This window comes from Onthophagus taurus, chromosome 5 (genome assembly GCF_036711975.1).
Source record: "Onthophagus taurus isolate NC chromosome 5, IU_Otau_3.0, whole genome shotgun sequence".
Taxonomy (NCBI): domain Eukaryota; kingdom Metazoa; phylum Arthropoda; class Insecta; order Coleoptera; family Scarabaeidae; genus Onthophagus; species Onthophagus taurus.
In genome coordinates this window covers 13,200,131-13,221,723 of record NC_091970.1, presented here as the reverse complement: position 1 = coordinate 13,221,723, position 21,593 = coordinate 13,200,131, and positions in this window count along the sequence as shown.

Sequence of the window (21,593 nt, the reverse complement as noted above, 5' to 3'; positions counted from 1 at the left end):
ACATGGCTCAGAACGGCGTATAACGTCATAATATCACGTTTTGGGCACATTTTGTTTTTTATCTCCAACACGCTCCAAGATGTCATTTGGCGCCTGAATATCACAAATATGGTCAACAGAATAATCGGAACCAAAAGTGATAGAAAGTTCAAACATGGCTCAGAACGGCGTATAACGTCATAATATCACGTTTTGGGCACATTTTGTTTTTTATCTCCAACACGCTTCAAGATGGTATTTGGCGCCTGAATATCTCAAATATGGTCAACAGAATTATCGGAACCAAAAGTGATAGAAAGTTCAAACATGGCTCAGAACGGCGTATAACGTCATAATATCACGTTTTGGGCACATTTTGTTTTTTATCTCCAACATGCTCCAAGATGTCATTTGGCCCCTGAATATCACATTTATGGTCAACAGAATTATCGGAACCAAAAGTGATAGAAAGTTCAAACATGTCTCAGAACGACGTATAACGTCATAATATCACGTTTTGGGCGCATTTTGTTTTTTATCTAAAACATGCTCCAATATGTCATTTGGTCCCTGAATATCACATATATGGTCAACAGAATTATCGGAACCAAAAGTGATAGAAAGTTCAAACATGGCTCAGAACGGCGTATAACGTCATAATATCACGTTTTGGGCACATTTTGTTTTTTATCTCCAACATGCTCCAAGATGTCATTTGGCCCCTGAATATCACAAATATGGTCACCAGAATTATCGGAACCAAAAGTGATAGAAAGTTCAAACATTGCTCAGAACGGCGTATAACGTCATAATATCACGTTTTGGGCACATTTGGATTTTTATCTCCAACATGCTCCAAGATGTCATTTGGCGCCTGAATATCACAAATATGGTCAACAGAATTACCGGAACCAAAAGTGATAGAAAGTTCAAACATGGCTCAGAACGGCGTATAACGTCATAATATCACGTTTTGGGCACATTTTGTTTTTTATCTCCAACATGCTCCAATGTGACATTTGGCCCCTGAATATCGCAAATATGGTCAACAGAATTACCGAAACCAAAAGTGATAGAAAGTTCAAACATGGCTCAGAACGGCGTATAACGTCATAATATCACGTTTTGGGCACATTTGGATTTTTATCTCCAACATGCTCCAAGATGTCATTTGGCCCCTGAATATCACAAATATGGCCAACAGAATTATCGGAACCAAAAGTGATAGAAAGTTCAAACATGGCTCAGAACGGCGTATAACGTCATAATATCACGTTTTGGGCACATTTTGTTTTTTATCTCCAACATGCTCCAAGATGTCATTTGGCCCCTGAATATCACATATATGGTCAACAGAATTATCGGAACCAAAAGTGATAGAATGTTCAAACATGGCTCAGAACGGCGTATAACGTCATAATATCACGTTTTGGGCACATTTTGTTTTTTATCTCCAACATGCTCCAAGATGTCATTTGACCCCTGAATATCACAAATATGGCCAACAGATTATCAGAACCAAAAGTGATAGAAAGCTCAAACATGGCTCAGAACGGCGTATAACGTCATAATATCACGTTTTGGGCACATTTTGTTTTTTATCACCAACATGCTCCAAGATGTCATTTCTCCCCTGAATATCACAAATATGGTCACCAGAATTATCGGAACCAAAAGTGATAGAAAGCTCAAACATGGCTCAGAACGGCGTATAACGTCATAATATCACGTTTTGGGCACATTTTGTTTTTTATCTAAAACATGCTCTAATATGTCATTTGGCCCCTGAATATCACATATATGGTCAACAGAATTACCGGAACCAAAAGTGATAGAAAGTTCAAACATGGCTCAGAACGGCGTATAACGTCATAATATCACGTTTTGGGCACATTTTGTTTTTTATCTCCAACATGCTCCAATGTGACATTTGGCCCCTGAATATCGCAAATATGGCCAACAGAATTATCGGAACCAAAAGTGATAGAAAGTTCAAACATGGCTCAGAACGGCGTATAACGTCATAATATCACGTTTTGGGCACATTTTGTTTTTTATCTCCAACACGCTTCAAGATGTCATTTGGCGCCTGAATATCTCAAATATGGTCAACAGAATTATCGGAACCAAAAGTGATAGAAAGTTCAAACATGGCTCAGAACGGCGTATAACGTCATAATATCACGTTTTGGGCACATTTTGTTTTTTATCTCCAACATGCTCCAAGATGTCATTTGGCCCCTGAATATCACATATATGGTCAACAGAATTATCGGAACCAAAAGTGATAGAAAGTTCAAACATGTCTCAGAACGACGTATAACGTCATAATATCACGTTTTGGGCGCATTTTGTTTTTTATCTAAAACATGCTCCAATATGTCATTTGGTCCCTGAATATCACATATATGGTCAACAGAATTATCGGAACCAAAAGTGATAGAAAGTTCAAACATGGCTCAGAACGGCGTATAACGTCATAATATCACGTTTTGGGCACATTTTGTTTTTTATCTCCAACATGCTCCAAGATGTCATTTGGCCCCTGAATATCACAAATATGGTCAACAGAATTATCGGAACCAAAAGTGATAGAAAGTTCAAACATGGCTCAGAACGGCGTATAACGTCATAATATCACGTTTTGGGCACATTTTGTTTTTTATCTCCAACATGCTCCAAGATGTCATTTGGCGCCTGAATATCACAAATATGGTCAACATTATCGGAACCAAAAGTGATAGAAAGTTCAAACATGGCTCAGAACGGCGTATAACGTCATAATATCACGTATTGGGCACATTTTGTTTTTTATCTCTAACATGCTCCAATGTGACATTTGGCCCCTGAATATCGCAAATATGGCCAACAGAATTATCGGAACCAAAAGTGATAGAAAGTTCAAACATGTCTCAGAACGGCGTATAACGACATAATATCACGTTTTGGACGCATTTTGTTTTTTATCACCAACATGCTCCAAGATGTCATTTCTCCCCTGAATATCACAAATATGGTCACCAGAATTATCGGAACCAAAAGTGATAGAAAATTCAAACATGGCTCAGAACGGCGTATAACGTCATAATATCACGTTTTGGGCACATTTTGTTTTTTATCTCCAACATGCTCCAAGATGTCATTTGGCGCCTGAAATCACAAATATGGTCAACAGAATTATCGGAACCAAAAGTGATAGAAAGTTCAAACATGTCTCAGAACGACGTATAACGTCATAATATCACGTTTTGGGCGCATTTTGTTTTTTATCTAAAACATGCTCCAATATGTCATTTGGCCCCTGAATATCACATATATGGTCAACAGAATTACCGGAACCAAAAGTGATAGAAAGTTCAAACATGGCTCAGAACGGCGTATAACGTCATAATATCACGGTTTGGGCACATTTTGTTTTTTATCTCCAACATGCTCCAATGTGACATTTGGCCCCTGAATATCGCAAATATGGCCAACAGAATTATCGGAACCAAAAGTGATAGAAAGTTCAAACATGGCTCAGAACGGCGTATAACGTCATAATATCACGTATTGGGTACATTTTGTTTTTTATCTCCAACATGCTCCAATGTGACATTTGGCCCCTGAATATCGCAAATATGGCCAACAGAATTATCGGAACCAAAAGTGATAGAAAGTTCAAACATGGCTCAGAACGGCGTATTCTTCATAATATCACGTTTTGGGCACATTTGGATTTTTATCTCCAACATGCTCCAAGATGTCATTTGGCCCCTGAATATCACAAATATGGCCAACAGAATTATCGGAACCAAAAGTGATAGAAAGTTCAAACATGGCTCAGAACGGCGTATAACGTCATAATATCACGTTTTGGGACATTTTGTTTTTTATCTCCAACACGCTCCAAGATGTCATTTGGCGCCTGAATATCACAAATATGGTCAACAGAATTATCGGAACCAAAAGTGATAGAAAGTTCAAACATGGCTCAGAACGGCGTATAACGTCATATCACGTTTTGGGCACATTTTGTTTTTTATCTCCAACATGCTCCAAGATGTCATTTGGCGCCTGAATATCACAAATATGGTCAACAGAATTACCGAAACCAAACGTGATAGAAAGTTCAAACATGGCTCAGAACGGCGTATAACGTCATAATATCACGTTTTGGGCACATTTGGATTTTTATCTCCAACATGCTCCAAGATGTCATTTGGCCCCTGAATATCACAAATATGGCCAACAGAATTATCGGAACCAAAAGTGATAGAAAGTTCAAACATGGCTCAGAACGGCGTATAACGTCATAATATCACGTTTTGGGCACATTTTGTTTTTTATCTCCAACATGCTCCAAGATGTCATTTGGCCCCTGAATATCACAAATATGGTCAACAGAATTATCGGAACCAAAAGTGATAGAAAGTTCAAACATGTCTCAGAACGACGTATAACGTCATAATATCACGTTTTGGGCGCATTTTGTTTTTTATCTAAAACATGCTCCAATATGTCATTTGGCCCCTGAATATCACATATATGGTCAACAGAATTACCGGAACCAAAAGTGATAGAAAGTTCAAACATGGCTCAGAACGGCGTATAACGTCATAATATCACGTTTTGGGCACATTTTGTTTTTTATCTCCAACATGCTCCAATGTGACATTTGGCCCCTGAATATCGCAAATATGGCCAACAGAATTATCGGAACCAAAAGTGATAGAAAGTTCAAACATGGCTCAGAACGGCGTATAACGTCATAATATCACGTATTGGGCACATTTTGTTTTTTATCTCTAACATGCTCCAATGTGACATTTGGCCCCTGAATATCGCAAATATGGCCAACAGAATTATCGGAACCAAAAGTGATAGAAAGTTCAAACATGTCTCAGAACGGCGTATAACGACATAATATCACGTTTTGGACGCATTTTGTTTTTTATTACCAACATGCTCCAAGATGTCATTTCTCCCCTGAATATCACAAATATGGTCACCAGAATTATCGGAACCAAAAGTGATAGAAAATTCAAACATGGCACAGAACGGCGTATAACGTCATAATATCACGTTTTGGGCACATTTTGTTTTTTATCTCCAACATGCTCCAAGATGTCATTTGGCGCCTGAATATCACAAATATGGTCAACAGAATTATCGGAACCAAAAGTGATAGAAAGTTCAAACATGGCTCAGAACGGCGTATAACGTCATAATATCACGTTTTGGGCACATTTTGTTTTTTATCTCCAACATGCTCCAATGTGACATTTGGCCCCTGAATATCGCAAATATGGCCAACAGAATTATCGGAACCAAAAGTGATAGAAAGTTCAAACATGGCTCAGAACGGCGTATAACGTCATAATATCACGTTTTGGGCGCATTTTGTTTTTTATCTAAAACATGCTCCAATATGTCATTTGGCCCCTGAATATCACATATATGGTCAACAGAATTATCGGAACCAAAAGTGATAGAAAGTTCAAGCATGGCTCAGAACGGCGTATAACGTCATAATATCACGTTTTGGGCACATTTGGATTTTTATCTCCAACATGCTCCAAGATGTCATTTGGCCCCTGAATATCACAAATATGGCCAACAGATTATCAGAACCAAAAGTGATAGAAAGTTCAAACATGGCTCAGAACAGCGTATAACGTCATAATATCACGTTTTGGGCACATTTTGTTTTTTATCTCCAACATGCTCCAAGATGTCATTTGGCCCCTGAATATCACAAATATGGTCAACAGAATTATCGGAACCAAAAGTGATAGAAAGTTCAAACATGGCTCAGAACGGCGTATAACGTCATAATATCACGTTTTGGGCACATTTTGTTTTTTATCTCCAACATGCTCCAAGATGTCATTTGGCGCCTGAATATCACAAATATGGTCAACATTATCGGAACCAAAAGTGATAGAAAGTTCAAACATGGCTCAGAACGGCGTATAACGTCATAATATCACGTATTGGGCACATTTTGTTTTTTATCTCTAACATGCTCCAATGTGACATTTGGCCCCTGAATATCGCAAATATGGCCAACAGAATTATCGGAACCAAAAGTGATAGAAAGTTCAAACATGTCTCAGAACGGCGTATAACGACATAATATCACGTTTTGGACGCATTTTGTTTTTTATCACCAACATGCTCCAAGATGTCATTTCTCCCCTGAATATCACAAATATGGTCACCAGAATTATCGGAACCAAAAGTGATAGAAAATTCAAACATGGCTCAGAACGGCGTATAACGTCATAATATCACGTTTTGGGCACATTTTGTTTTTTATCTCCAACATGCTCCAAGATGTCATTTGGCGCCTGAATATCACAAATATGGTCAACAGAATTATCGGAACCAAAAGTGATAGAAAGTTCAAACATGTCTCAGAACGACGTATAACGTCATAATATCACGTTTTGGGCGCATTTTGTTTTTTATCTAAAACATGCTCCAATATGTCATTTGGCCCCTGAATATCACATATATGGTCAACAGAATTACCGAAACCAAACGTGATAGAAAGTTCAAACATGGCTCAGAACGGCGTATAACGTCATAATATCACGTTTTGGGCACATTTGGATTTTTATCTCCAACATGCTCCAAGATGTCATTTGGCCCCTGAATATCACAAATATGGCCAACAGAATTATCGGAACCAAAAGTGATAGAAAGTTCAAACATGGCTCAGAACGGCGTATAACGTCATAATATCACGTTTTGGGCACATTTTGTTTTTTATCTCCAACATGCTCCAAGATGTCATTTGGCCCCTGAATATCACAAATATGGTCAACAGAATTATCGGAACCAAAAGTGATAGAAAGTTCAAACATGTCTCAGAACGACGTATAACGTCATAATATCACGTTTTGGGCACATTTTGTTTTTTATCTCCAACATGCTCCAATGTGACATTTGGCCCCTGAATATCGCAAATATGGCCAACAGAATTATCGGAACCAAAAGTGATAGAAAGTTCAAGCATGGCTCAGAACGGCGTATAACGTCATAATATCACGTTTTGGGCACATTTGGATTTTTATCTCTAACATGCTCCAATGTGACATTTGGCCCCTGAATATCGCAAATATGGCCAACAGAATTATCGGAACCAAAAGTGATAGAAAGTTCAAACATGGCTCAGAACGGCGTATAACGTCATAATATCACGTTTTGGGCGCATTTTGTTTTTTATCTAAAACATGCTCCAATATGTCATTTGGCCCCTGAATATCACATATATGGTCAACAGAATTACCGGAACCAAAAGTGATAGAAAGTTCAAACATGGCTCAGAACGGCGTATAACGTCATAATATCACGTTTTGGGCACATTTTGTTTTTTATCTCCAACATGCTCCAATGTGACATTTGGCCCCTGAATATCGCAAATATGGCCAACAGAATTATCGGAACCAAAAGTGATAGAAAGTTCAAGCATGGCTCAGAACGGCGTATAACGTCATAATATCACGTTTTGGGCACATTTGGATTTTTATCTCCAACATGCTCCAAGATGTCATTTGGCCCCTGAATATCACAAATATGGCCAACAGATTATCAGAACCAAAAGTGATAGAAAGTTCAAACATGGCTCAGAACAGCGTATAACGTCATAATATCACGTTTTGGGCACATTTTGTTTTTTATCTCCAACATGCTCCAAGATGTCATTTGGCCCCTGAATATCACAAATATGGTCAACAGAATTATCGGAACCAAAAGTGATAGAAAGTTCAAACATGGCTCAGAACGGCGTATAACGTCATAATATCACGTTTTGGGCACATTTTGTTTTTTATCTCCAACATGCTCCAAGATGTCATTTGGCGCCTGAATATCACAAATATGGTCAACATTATCGGAACCAAAAGTGATAGAAAGTTCAAACATGGCTCAGAACGGCGTATAACGTCATAATATCACGTATTGGGCACATTTTGTTTTTTATCTCTAACATGCTCCAATGTGACATTTGGCCCCTGAATATCGCAAATATGGCCAACAGAATTATCGGAACCAAAAGTGATAGAAAGTTCAAACATGTCTCAGAACGGCGTATAACGACATAATATCACGTTTTGGACGCATTTTGTTTTTTATCACCATCATGCTCCAAGATGTCATTTCTCCCCTGAATATCACAAATATGGTCACCAGAATTATCGGAACCAAAAGTGATAGAAAATTCAAACATGGCTCAGAACGGCGTATAACGTCATAATATCACGTTTTGGGCACATTTTGTTTTTTATCTCCAACATGCTCCAAGATGTCATTTGGCGCCTGAATATCACAAATATGGTCAACAGAATTATCGGAACCAAAAGTGATAGAAAGTTCAAACATGTCTCAGAACGACGTATAACGTCATAATATCACGTTTTGGGCGCATTTTGTTTTTTATCTAAAACATGCTCCAATATGTCATTTGGCCCCTGAATATCACATATATGGTCAACAGAATTACCGAAACCAAACGTGATAGAAAGTTCAAACATGGCTCAGAACGGCGTATAACGTCATAATATCACGTTTTGGGCACATTTGGATTTTTATCTCCAACATGCTCCAAGATGTCATTTGGCCCCTGAATATCACAAATATGGCCAACAGAATTATCGGAACCAAAAGTGATAGAAAGTTCAAACATGGCTCAGAACGGCGTATAACGTCATAATATCACGTTTTGGGCACATTTTGTTTTTTATCTCCAACATGCTCCAAGATGTCATTTGGCCCCTGAATATCACAAATATGGTCAACAGAATTATCGGAACCAAAAGTGATAGAAAGTTCAAACATGTCTCAGAACGACGTATAACGTCATAATATCACGTTTTGGGCACATTTTGTTTTTTATCTCCAACATGCTCCAATGTGACATTTGGCCCCTGAATATCGCAAATATGGCCAACAGAATTATCGGAACCAAAAGTGATAGAAAGTTCAAGCATGGCTCAGAACGGCGTATAACGTCATAATATCACGTTTTGGGCACATTTGGATTTTTATCTCTAACATGCTCCAATGTGACATTTGGCCCCTGAATATCGCAAATATGGCCAACAGAATTATCGGAACCAAAAGTGATAGAAAGTTCAAACATGGCTCAGAACGGCGTATAACGTCATAATATCACGTTTTGGGCGCATTTTGTTTTTTATCTAAAACATGCTCCAATATGTCATTTGGCCCCTGAATATCACATATATGGTCAACAGAATTACCGGAACCAAAAGTGATAGAAAGTTCAAACATGGCTCAGAACGGCGTATAACGTCATAATATCACGTTTTGGGCACATTTTGTTTTTTATCTCCAACATGCTCCAATGTGACATTTGGCCCCTGAATATCGCAAATATGGCCAACAGAATTATCGGAACCAAAAGTGATAGAAAGTTCAAGCATGGCTCAGAACGGCGTATAACGTCATAATATCACGTTTTGGGCACATTTGGATTTTTATCTCCAACATGCTCCAAGATGTCATTTGGCCCCTGAATATCACAAATATGGCCAACAGATTATCAGAACCAAAAGTGATAGAAAGTTCAAACATGGCTCAGAACAGCGTATAACGTCATAATATCACGTTTTGGGCACATTTTGTTTTTTATCTCCAACATGCTCCAAGATGTCATTTGGCCCCTGAATATCACAAATATGGTCAACAGAATTATCGGAACCAAAAGTGATAGAAAGTTCAAACATGGCTCAGAACGGCGTATAACGTCATAATATCACGTTTTGGGCACATTTTGTTTTTTATCTCCAACATGCTCCAAGATGTCATTTGGCGCCTGAATATCACAAATATGGTCAACATTATCGGAACCAAAAGTGATAGAAAGTTCAAACATGGCTCAGAACGGCGTATAACGTCATAATATCACGTATTGGGCACATTTTGTTTTTTATCTCTAACATGCTCCAATGTGACATTTGGCCCCTGAATATCGCAAATATGGCCAACAGAATTATCGGAACCAAAAGTGATAGAAAGTTCAAACATGTCTCAGAACGGCGTATAACGACATAATATCACGTTTTGGACGCATTTTGTTTTTTTATCACCAACATGCTCCAAGATGTCATTTCTCCCCTGAATATCACAAATATGGTCACCAGAATTATCGGAACCAAAAGTGATAGAAAATTCAAACATGGCTCAGAACGGCGTATAACGTCATAATATCACGTTTTGGGCACATTTTGTTTTTTATCTCCAACATGCTCCAAGATGTCATTTGGCGCCTGAATATCACAAATATGGTCAACAGAATTATCGGAACCAAAAGTGATAGAAAGTTCAAACATGTCTCAGAACGACGTATAACGTCATAATATCACGTTTTGGGCGCATTTTGTTTTTTATCTAAAACATGCTCCAATATGTCATTTGGCCCCTGAATATCACATATATGGTCAACAGAATTACCGGAACCAAAAGTGATAGAAAGTTCAAACATGGCTCAGAACGGCGTATAACGTCATAATATCACGGTTTGGGCACATTTTGTTTTTTATCTCCAACATGCTCCAATGTGACATTTGGCCCCTGAATATCGCAAATATGGCCAACAGAATTATCGGAACCAAAAGTGATAGAAAGTTCAAACATGGCTCAGAACGGCGTATAACGTCATAATATCACGTATTGGGTACATTTTGTTTTTTATCTCCAACATGCTCCAATGTGACATTTGGCCCCTGAATATCGCAAATATGGCCAACAGAATTATCGGAACCAAAAGTGATAGAAAGTTCAAACATGGCTCAGAACGGCGTATTCTTCATAATATCACGTTTTGGGCACATTTGGATTTTTATCTCCAACATGCTCCAAGATGTCATTTGGCCCCTGAATATCACAAATATGGCCAACAGAATTATCGGAACCAAAAGTGATAGAAAGTTCAAACATGGCTCAGAACGGCGTATAACGTCATAATATCACGTTTTGGGACATTTTGTTTTTTATCTCCAACACGCTCCAAGATGTCATTTGGCGCCTGAATATCACAAATATGGTCAACAGAATTATCGGAACCAAAAGTGATAGAAAGTTCAAACATGGCTCAGAACGGCGTATAACGTCATATCACGTTTTGGGCACATTTTGTTTTTTATCTCCAACATGCTCCAAGATGTCATTTGGCGCCTGAATATCACAAATATGGTCAACAGAATTACCGAAACCAAACGTGATAGAAAGTTCAAACATGGCTCAGAACGGCGTATAACGTCATAATATCACGTTTTGGGCACATTTGGATTTTTATCTCCAACATGCTCCAAGATGTCATTTGGCCCCAGAATATCACAAATATGGCCAACAGAATTATCGGAACCAAAAGTGATAGAAAGTTCAAACATGGCTCAGAACGGCGTATAACGTCATAATATCACGTTTTGAGCACATTTTGTTTTTTATCTCCAACATGCTCCAAGATGTCATTTGGCCCCTGAATATCACAAATATGGTCAACAGAATTATCGGAACCAAAAGTGATAGAAAGTTCAAACATGTCTCAGAACGACGTATAACGTCATAATATCACGTTTTGGGCGCATTTTGTTTTTTATCTAAAACATGCTCCAATATGTCATTTGGCCCCTGAATATCACATATATGGTCAACAGAATTACCGGAACCAAAAGTGATAGAAAGTTCAAACATGGCTCAGAACGGCGTATAACGTCATAATATCACGTTTTGGGCACATTTTGTTTTTTATCTCCAACATGCTCCAATGTGACATTTGGCCCCTGAATATCGCAAATATGGCCAACAGAATTATCGGAACCAAAAGTGATAGAAAGTTCAAACATGGCTCAGAACGGCGTATAACGTCATAATATCACGTATTGGGTACATTTTGTTTTTTATCTCCAACATGCTCCAAGATGTCATTTGGCCCCTGAATATCACAAATATGGCCAACAGAATTATCGGAACCAAAAGTGATAGAAAGTTCAAACATGGCTCAGAACGGCGTATAACGTCATAATATCACGTTTTGGGACATTTTGTTTTTTATCTCCAACACGCTCCAAGATGTCATTTGGCGCCTGAATATCACAAATATGGTCAACAGAATTATCGGAACCAAAAGTGATAGAAAGTTCAAACATGGCTCAGAACGGCGTATAACGTCATATCACGTTTTGGGCACATTTTGTTTTTTATCTCCAACATGCTCCAAGATGTCATTTGGCGCCTGAATATCACAAATATGGTCAACAGAATTACCGAAACCAAACGTGATAGAAAGTTCAAACATGGCTCAGAACGGCGTATAACGTCATAATATCACGTTTTGGGCACATTTGGATTTTTATCTCCAACATGCTCCAAGATGTCATTTGGCCCCTGAATATCACAAATATGGCCAACAGAATTATCGGAACCAAAAGTGATAGAAAGTTCAAACATGGCTCAGAACGGCGTATAACGTCATAATATCACGTTTTGGGCACATTTTGTTTTTTATCTCCAACATGCTCCAAGATGTCATTTGGCCCCTGAATATCACATATATGGTCAACAGAATTATCGGAACCAAAAGTGATAGAAGGTTCAAACATGGCTCAGAACGGCGTATAACGTCATAATATCACGTTTTGGGCACATTTTGTTTTTTATCTCCAACATGCTCCAAGATGTCATTTGGCCCCTGAATATCACAAATATGGCCAACAGATTATCAGAACCAAAAGTGATAGAAAGTTCAAACATGGCTCAGAACGGCGTATAACGTCATAATATCACGTTTTGGGCACATTTTGTTTTTTATCTCCAACATGCTCCAAAATGTCATTTGGCGCCTGAATATCACAAATATGGTCAACATTATCGGAACCAAAAGTGATAGAAAGTTCAAACATGGCTCAGAACGGCGTATAACGTCATAATATCACGTATTGGGCACATTTTGTTTTTTATCTCTAACATGCTCCAATGTGACATTTGGCCCCTGAATATCGCAAATATGGCCAGCAGAATTATCGAAACCAAAAGTGATAGAAAGTTCAAACATGTCTCAGAACGGCGTATAACGACATAATATCACGTTTTGGACACATTTTGTTTTTTATCACCAACATGCTCCAAGATGTCATTTCTCCCCTGAATATCACAAATATGGTCACCAGAATTATCGGAACCAAAAGTGATAGAAAATTCAAACATGGCTCAGAACGGCGTATAACGTCATAATATCACGTTTTGGGCACATTTTGTTTTTTATCTCCAACATGCTCCAAGATGTAATTTGGCGCCTGAATATCACAAATATGGTCAACAGAATTATCGGAACCAAAAGTGATAGAAAGTTCAAACATGGCTCAGAACGGCGTATAACGTCATAATATCACGTTTTGGGCACATTTTGTTTTTTATCTCCAACACGCTTCAAGATGTCATTTGGCGCCTGAATATCTCAAATATGGTCAACAGAATTATCGGAACCAAACGTGATAGAAAGTTCAAACATGGCTCAGAACGGCGTATAACGTCATAATATCACGTTTTGGGCACATTTTGTTTTTTATCTCCAACATGCTCCAAGATGTCATTTGGCCCCTGAATATCACATATATGGTCAACAGAATTATCGGAACCAAAAGTGATAGAAAGTTCAAACATGTCTCAGAACGACGTATAACGTCATAATATCACGTTTTGGGCGCATTTTGTTTTTTATCTAAAACATGCTCCAATATGTCATTTGGTCCCTGAATATCACATATATGGTCAACAGAATTATCGGAACCAAAAGTGATAGAAAGTTCAAACATGGCTCAGAACGGCGTATAACGTCATAATATCACGTTTTGGGCACATTTTGTTCTTTATCTCCAACATGCTCCAAGATGTCATTTGGCCCCTGAATATCACAAATATGGTCACCAGAATTATCGGAACCAAAAGTGATAGAAAGTTCAAACATTGCTCAGAACGGCGTATAACGTCATAATATCACGTTTTGGGCACATTTGGATTTTTATCTCCAACATGCTCCAAGATGTCATTTGGCGCCTGAATATCACAAATATGGCCAACAGAATTATCGGAACCAAAAGTGATAGAAAGTTCAAACATGGCTCAGAACGGCGTATAACGTCATAATATCACGTTTTGGGCACATTTGGATTTTTATCTCCAACATGCTCCAAGATGTCATTTGGCGCCTGAATATCACCAATATGGCCAACAGAATTATCGGAACCAAAAGTGATAGAAAGTTCAAACATGGCTCAGAACGGCGTATAACGTCATAATATCACGTTTTGGGCACATTTTGTTTTTTATCTCCAACATGCTCCAAGATGTCATTTGGCCCCTGAATATCACAAATATGGTAACCAGAATTATCGGAACCAAAAGTGATAGAAAGTTCAAACATTGCTCAGAACGGCGTATAACGTCATAATATCACGTTTTGGGCACATTTGGATTTTTATCTCCAACATGCTCCAGGATGTCATTTGGCGCCTGAATATCACAAATATGGAAAACAGAATTATCGGAACCAAAAGTGATAGAAAGTTCAAACATGGCTCAGAACGGCGTATAACGTCATAATATCACGTTTTGGGCACATTTTGTTTTTTATCTCCAACATGCTCCAAGATGTCATTTGGCGCCTGAATATCACAAATATGGTCAACAGAATTACCGGAACCAAAAGTGATAGAAAGTTCAAACATGGCTCAGAACGGCGTATAACGTCATAATATCACGTTTTGGGCACATTTTGTTTTTTATCTCCAACACGCTTCAAGATGTCATTTGGCACCTGAATATCACAAATATGGTCAACAGAATTATCGGAACCAAAAGTGATAGAAAGTTCAAACATGGCTCAGAACGGCGTATAACGTCATAATATCACGTTTTGGGCACATTTTGTTTTTTATCTACAACACACTCCAAGATGTCATTTGGCGCCTGAATATCACAAATATGGTCACCAGAATTATCGGAACCAAATGTGATAGAAAGTTCAAACATGGCTCAGAACGGCGTATAACGTCATAATATGACGTTTTGGGCACATTTGGATTTTTATCTCCAACATGCTCCAAGATGTCATTTGGCCCCTGAATATCACAAATATGGCCAACAGATTATCGGAACCAAAAGTGATAGAAAGTTCAAACATGGCTCAGAACGGCGTATAAAGTCATAATATCACGTTTTGGGCACATTTGGATTTTTATCTCCAACATGCTCCAAGATGTCATTTGGCCCCTGAAAATCACAAATATGGTCACCAAAATTATCGGAACCAAAAGTGATAGAAAATTCAAACATGGCTCAGAACGGCGTATAACGTCATAATATCACCTTTTGGGCACATTTGGATTTTTATCTCCAACATGCTCCAAGATGTCATTTGGCCCCTGAATATCACAAATATGGCCAACAGAATTATCGGAACCAAAAGTGATAGAAAGTTCAAACATGGCTCAGAACGGCGCATAACGTCATAATATCACGTTTTGGGCACATTTTGTTTTTTATCTCCAACACGCTTCAAGATGTCATTTGGCGCCTGAATATCACAAATATGGTCAACAGAATTATCGGAACCAAAAGTGATAGAAAGTTCAAACATGGCTCAGAACGGCGTATAACGTCATAATATCACGTTTTGGGCACATTTTGTTTCTTATCTCCAACACGCTCCAAGATGTCATTTGGCGCCTGAATATCACAAATATGGTCAACAGAATTATCGGAACCAAAAGTGATAGAAAGTTCAAACATGGCTCAGAACGGCGTATAACGTCATAATATCACGTTTTGGGCACATTTTGTTTTTTATCTCCAACACGCTCCAAGATGTCATTTGGCGCCTGAATATCACAAATATGGTCAACAGAATTATCGGAACCAAAAGTGATAGAAAGTTCAAACATGGCTCAGAACGGCGTATAACGTCATAATATCACGTTTTGGGCACATTTTGTTTTTTATCTCCAACACGCTCCAAGATGTCATTTGGCGCCTGAATATCACAAATATGGTCAACATAATTATCGGAACCAATAGTGATAGAAAGTTCAAACATGGCTCAGAACGGCGTATAACGTCATAATATCACGTTTTGGGCACATTTTGTTTTTTATCTCCAACATGCTTCAAGATGTCATTTGGCGCCTGAATATCACAAATATGGTCAACAGAATTACCGGAACCAAAAGTGATAGAAAGTTCAAACATGGCTCAGAACGGCGTATAACGTCATAATATCACGTTTTGGGCACATTTGGATTTTTATCTCCAACATGCTCCAAGATGTCATTTGGCCCCTGAATATCACAAATATGGCCAACAGATTATCGGAACCAAAAATGATAGAAAGTTCAAACATGGCTCAGAACGGCGTATAACGTCATAATATCACGTTTTGGGCACATTTTGTTTTTTATCTCCAACATGCTCCAAGATGTCATTTGGCGTCTGAATATCACAAATATGGTCAACATTATCGGAACCAAAAGTGATAGAAAGTTCAAACATGGCTCAGAACGGCGTATTACGTCATAATATCACGTATTGGGCACATTTTGTTTTTTATCTCTAACATGCTCCAATGTGACATTTGGCCCCTGAATATCGCAAATATGGCCAACAGAATTATCGGAACCAAAAGTGATAGAAAGTTCAAACATGGCTCAGAACGGCGTATAACGTCATAATATCACGTTTTGGGCGCATTTTGTTTTTTATCTAAAACATGCTCCAATATGTCATTTGGCCCCTGAATATCACATATATGGTCAACAGAATTACCGGAACCAAAAGTGATAGAAAGTTCAAACATGGCTCAGAACGGCGTATAACGTCATAATATCACGTTTTGGGCACATTTTGATTTTTATCTCCAACATGCTCCAAGATGTCATTTGGCGCCTGAATATCACAAATATGGTCAACAGAATTACCGAAACCAAAAGTGATAGAAAGTTCAAACATGGCTCAGAACGGCGTATAACGTCATAATATCACGTTTTGGGCACATTTGGATTTTTATCTCCAACATGCTCCAAGATGTCATTTGGCCCCTGAAAATCACAAATATGGTCACCAAAATTATCGGAACCAAAAGTGATAGAAAGTTCAAACATGGCTCAGAACGGCGTATAACGTCATAATATCACGTTTTGGGCACATTTGGATTTTTATCTCCAACATGCTCCAAGATGTCATTTGGCGCCTGAATATCACAAATATGGTCAACAGAATTACCGGAACCAAAAGTGATAGAAAGTTCAAACATGGCTCAGAACGGCGTATAACGTCATAATATCACGTTTTGGGCACATTTTGTTTTTTATCTACAACACACTCCAAGATGTCATTTGGCGCCTGAATATCACAAATATGGTCACCAGAATTATCGGAACCAAATGTGATAGAAAGTTCAAACATGGCTCAGAACGGCGTATAACGTCATAATATGACGTTTTGGGCACATTTGGATTTTTATCTCCAACATGCTCCAAGATGTCATTTGGCCCCTGAATATCACAAATATGGCCAACAGATTATCGGAACCAAAAGTGATAGAAAGTTCAAACATGGCTCAGAACGGCGTATAAAGTCATAATATCACGTTTTGGGCACATTTGGATTTTTATCTCCAACATGCTCCAAGATGTCATTTGGCCCCTGAAAATCACAAATATGGTCACCAAAATTATCGGAACCAAAAGTGATAGAAAATTCAAACATGGCTCAGAACGGCGTATAACGTCATAATATCACCTTTTGGGCACATTTGGATTTTTATCTCCAACATGCTCCAAGATGTCATTTGGCCCCTGAATATCACAAATATGGCCAACAGAATTATCGGAACCAAAAGTGATAGAAAGTTCAAACATGGCTCAGAACGGCGCATAACGTCATAATATCACGTTTTGGGCACATTTTGTTTTTTATCTCCAACACGCTTCAAGATGTCATTTGGCGCCTGAATATCACAAATATGGTCAACAGAATTATCGGAACCAAAAGTGATAGAAAGTTCAAACATGGCTCAGAACGGCGTATAACGTCATAATATCACGTTTTGGGCACATTTTGTTTCTTATCTCCAACACGCTCCAAGATGTCATTTGGCGCCTGAATATCACAAATATGGTCAACAGAATTATCGGAACCAAAAGTGATAGAAAGTTCAAACATGGCTCAGAACGGCGTATAACGTCATAATATCACGTTTTGGGCACATTTTGTTTTTTATCTCCAACACGCTCCAAGATGTCATTTGGCGCCTGAATATCACAAATATGGTCAACAGAATTATCGGAACCAAAAGTGATAGAAAGTTCAAACATGGCTCAGAACGGCGTATAACGTCATAATATCACGTTTTGGGCACATTTTGTTTTTTATCTCCAACACGCTCCAAGATGTCATTTGGCGCCTGAATATCACAAATATGGTCAACATAATTATCGGAACCAATAGTGATAGAAAGTTCAAACATGGCTCAGAACGGCGTATAACGTCATAATATCACGTTTTGGGCACATTTTGTTTTTTATCTCCAACATGCTTCAAGATGTCATTTGGCGCCTGAATATCACAAATATGGTCAACAGAATTACCGGAACCAAAAGTGATAGAAAGTTCAAACATGGCTCAGAACGGCGTATAACGTCATAATATCACGTTTTGGGCACATTTGGATTTTTATCTCCAACATGCTCCAAGATGTCATTTGGCCCCTGAATATCACAAATATGGCCAACAGATTATCGGAACCAAAAATGATAGAAAGTTCAAACATGGCTCAGAACGGCGTATAACGTCATAATATCACGTTTTGGGCACATTTTGTTTTTTATCTCCAACATGCTCCAAGATGTCATTTGGCGTCTGAATATCACAAATATGGTCAACATTATCGGAACCAAAAGTGATAGAAAGTTCAAACATGGCTCAGAACGGCGTATTACGTCATAATATCACGTATTGGGCACATTTTGTTTTTTATCTCTAACATGCTCCAATGTGACATTTGGCCCCTGAATATCGCAAATATGGCCAACAGAATTATCGGAACCAAAAGTGATAGAAAGTTCAAACATGGCTCAGAACGGCGTATAACGTCATAATATCACGTTTTGGGCGCATTTTGTTTTTTATCTAAAACATGCTCCAATATGTCATTTGGCCCCTGAATATCACATATATGGTCAACAGAATTACCGGAACCAAAAGTGATAGAAAGTTCAAACATGGCTCAGAACGGCGTATAACGTCATAATATCACGTTTTGGGCACATTTTGATTTTTATCTCCAACATGCTCCAAGATGTCATTTGGCGCCTGAATATCACAAATATGGTCAACAGAATTACCGAAACCAAAAGTGATAGAAAGTTCAAACATGGCTCAGAACGGCGTATAACGTCATAATATCACGTTTTGGGCACATTTGGATTTTTATCTCCAACATGCTCCAAGATGTCATTTGGCCCCTGAAAATCACAAATATGGTCACCAAAATTATCGGAACCAAAAGTGATAGAAAGTTCAAACATGGCTCAGAACGGCGTATAACGTCATAATATCACGTTTTGGGCACATTTGGATTTTTATCTCCAACATGCTCCAAGATGTCATTTGGCGCCTGAATATCACAAATATGGTCAACAGAATTACCGGAACCAAAAGTGATAGAAAGTTCAAACATGGCTCAGAACGGCGTATAACGTCATAATATCACGTTTTGGGCACACTTTGTTTTTTATCTCCAACATGCTCCAATGTGACATTTGGCCCCTGAATATCACAAATATGGCCAACAGAATTATCGGAACCAAAAGTGATAGAAAGTTCAAACATGGCTCAGAACGGCGTATAACGTCATAATATCACGTTTTGGGCACATTTTGTTTTTTATCTCCAACATGCTCCAAGATGTCATTTGGCGCCTGAATATCACGAATATGGCCAACAGAATTATCGGAACCAAAAGTGATAGAAAGTTCAAACATGGCTCAGAACGGCGTATAACGTCATAATATCACGTTTTGGGCACATTTGGATTTTTATCTCCAACATGCTCCAAGATGTCATTTGGCCCCTGAAAATCACAAATATGGTCACCAAAATTATCGGAACCAAAAGTGATAGAAAATTCAAACATGGCTCAGAACGGCGTATAACGTCATAATATCACGTTTTGGGCACATTTTGTTTTTTATCTCCAACACGCTCCAAGATGTCGTTTGGCGCCTGAATATCACAAATATGGTCAACAGAATTATCGAAACCAAAAGTGATAGAAAGTTCAAACATGGCTCAGAACGGCGTATAACGTCATAATATCACGTTTTGGGCACATTTGGATTTTTATCTCCAACATGCTCCAAGATGTCATTTGGTGCCTGAATATCACCAATATGGCCAACAGAATTATCGGAACCAAAAGTGATAGAAAGTCCAAACATGGCTCAGAACGGCGTATAACGTCATAATATCACGTTTTGGGCACATTTTGTTTTTTATCTCCAACATGCTCCAAGATGTCATTTGGCCCCTGAATATCACAAATATGGTAACCAGAATTATCGGAACCAAAAGTGATAGAAAGTTCAAACATTGCTCAGAACGGCGTGTAACGTCATAATATCACGTTTTGGGCACATTTGGATTTTTATCTCCAACATGCTCCAAGATGTCATTTGGCGCCTGAATATCACAAATATGGAAAACAGAATTATCGGAACCAAAAGTGATAGAAAGTTCAAACATGGCTCAGAACGGCGTATAACGTCATAATATCACGTTTTGGGCACATTTTGTTTTTTATCTCCAACATGCTCCAAGATGTCATTTGGCGCCTGAATATCACAAATATGGTCAACAGAATTACCGGAACCAAAAGTGATAGAAAGTTCAAACATGGCTCAGAACGGCGTATAACGTCATAATATCACGTTTTGGGCACATTTTGTTTTTTATCTCCAACACGCTTCAAGATGTCATTTGGCACCTGAATATCACAAATATGGTCAACAGAATTATCGGAACCAAAAGTGATAGAAAGTTCAAACATGGCTCAGAACGGCGTATAACGTCATAATATCACGTTTTGGGCACATTTTGTTTTTTATCTACAACACACTCCAAGATGTCATTTGGCGCCTGAATATCACAAATATGGTCAACAGAATTATCGGAACCAAATGTGATAGAAAGTTCAAACATGGCTCAGAACGGCGTATAACGTCATAATATGACGTTTTGGGCACATTTGGATTTTTATCTCCAACATGCTCCAAGATGTCATTTGGCCCCTGAATATCACAAATATGGCCAACAGATTATCGGAACCAAAAGTGATAGAAAGTTCAAACATGGCTCAGAACGGCGTATAAAGTCATAATATCACGTTTTGGGCACATTTGGATTTTTATCTCCAACATGCTCCAAGATGTCATTTGGCCCCTGAAAATCACAAATATGGTCACCAAAATTATCGGAACCAAAAGTGATAGAAAATTCAAACATGGCTCAGAACGGCGTATAACGTCATAATATCACCTTTTGGGCACATTTGG